The following is a 2,251-nucleotide window of genomic DNA, read 5'->3' as shown; positions in this document are numbered from 1 at the left end:
GCTGGTACGTTTATGGTCGTCACGTGGTAAATTTCTGGTTATCGTGACATGGAACTACCAGGAAAAAATTGTTTCACTGAACTGGATTGCGCTTAAAGGCAGTAATTTGAGAGCAACTAGCCAAAAACTGTTCACATTACACAGTTTAGTAAGTCGAAATCTAAATGAACAAGATACAGCGCAAAAAACTAAATAAGATGATAAATCTTATTGTAATGGCTATTTTAGAAGAGCTGGAAGAGGAAATTAGTGAGATAAAAGTAAATAAACTGTGGGTACGAAAATGGATCACAAGAAGAGATAAACTAGGAGCAACAAATTGTCTGATCAAGGAAATAGCATTGGAAGATCCCAAAGAAAATGTAGTCTGTAAGTTTTAGCGATTTTTGAGGCATAGTGGAACCAAACACCCAATCCCATTTTTCAAAATAATGCTCACATGGCGTAAGTTTTTTATTGTAATCAACAAAAGTAGATTAAAAATCATTTGCAATAGTCTATGATATTTAGTAAAAATGTTTTGTTAATTTCTATTATTTTAGAATGCGTGACTAATTGATTATTAAATTGCCCCACTATGTCCCCCGTCCCAACATATAAACGTGTTCAACATATTTCAATAGTCATTTCAGATTTGATTCAAATTGTTTTTAAAATTTAAAGAAAAATGCTATTTTATCAAATTAATCAAAATTGGAAACTACGATCTCAAATGCAAATGAATAAATGAAATGATTTGTGAAATTTGGAATAAATGTAGTTTGCAAGTGTTTCGCCTTGATATTGAAAACTAGCTTTTTTTCTCAAATTTAAAACACAATTTGCATAAAATTTAAAATTAAAACAGAGATTTTAAGCATTTGAACAAACGGGCGCATATTTGTTTTTCAACTAATTTGGATTTTTTTTAATTAAAAAAATATAAATTAGGAAATTTTGTGCTCTCATGTTACTTCAATCAGTTAGTCGCGGTTCTGATCTCTTCTTTCATTATTAAATATAAACTATATAAATATAAAATATAAATATAAAAACGCCTTTAATTTTAAAGATAAAATTTTGAAATTTTGCATACGCTCATAGTTGACAAAGCTCTACAAGCTGACGCAAAATTTTGTTTTTATCACGGTTTGGTTGGCGTCGCGACGCCTAAGAAGTATAATTTTTGGCGATTTTTGAGTTTTTGCGGAAATATTCGCGTATTCATTTTTTTTTCAACATAACTGTGATACAAATATGTGAGTTTTGATTTTAAATGTAGTGCAAATTTAAATGTAGTGCAAAACAGAGATTTTAAGCATTTGAACAAACGGGCGCATATTTGTTTTTCAACTAATTTGGATTTTTTTTAATTAAAAAAATATAAATTAGGAAATTTTGTGCTCTCATGTTACTTCAATCAGTTAGTCGCGGTTCTGATCTCTTCTTTCATTATTAAATATAAACTATATAAATATAAAATATAAATATAAAAACGCCTTTAATTTTAAAGATAAAATTTTGAAATTTTGCATACGCTCATAGTTGACAAAGCTCTACAAGCTGACGCAAAATTTTGTTTTTATCACGGTTTGGTTGGCGTCGCGACGCCTAAGAAGTATAATTTTTGGCGATTTTTGAGTTTTTGCGGAAATATTCGCGTATTCATTTTTTTTTCAACATAACTGTGATACAAATATGTGAGTTTTGATTTTAAATGTAGTGCAAATTGTGTTTAAAATTTGCGAAAAAAACAATGACATTTGTCTAACAAAATTTCAATTTAAATAATTACTGACGTTTTCTGTTTAATTTTGGAAAATTAGGTATTACAACGTTCATTATTCCTAAATTCATATTTTCGTGATCATGATGATGATCATCATTGAGGTTTTGATTCAACGTTTAAGTGTCGGCATAATAACATAGCCAACATAACCAAAAAAAATTACTGTTTTGCGTGCTATAATAAAAACAATTGTTTTTATTGTGAAACGCGTTTGCGTTTCACAATGAAAGTATTGTTAACGCAAAGTAGAAAAATTAAATTAGAGGTTGATATCACAAACCGCCATAATTAACTAAAAATTACAATTTTAAGGCGTCGCGACGTCAAAACTATCAGTGATAAAAATCAAATTTTTGCTTCAGCTTCTACAGGGTGTCCCAGAACTCGCGCCCCAGAGAGAAAGGGCTTATGAAAGCAACAATTCTGAACCAAAACTTTGAAACTATAATTTTTTAACTCAAAAAATAACCGAGATAAGACAAA

This window comes from Gnatocerus cornutus, chromosome 6 (genome assembly GCF_029298725.1).
Source record: "Gnatocerus cornutus isolate USDA-ARS CGAHR chromosome 6, icGnaCorn1.1, whole genome shotgun sequence".
Lineage (NCBI taxonomy): Eukaryota > Metazoa > Arthropoda > Insecta > Coleoptera > Tenebrionidae > Gnatocerus > Gnatocerus cornutus.
This window is presented reverse-complemented; position numbering follows the sequence as displayed.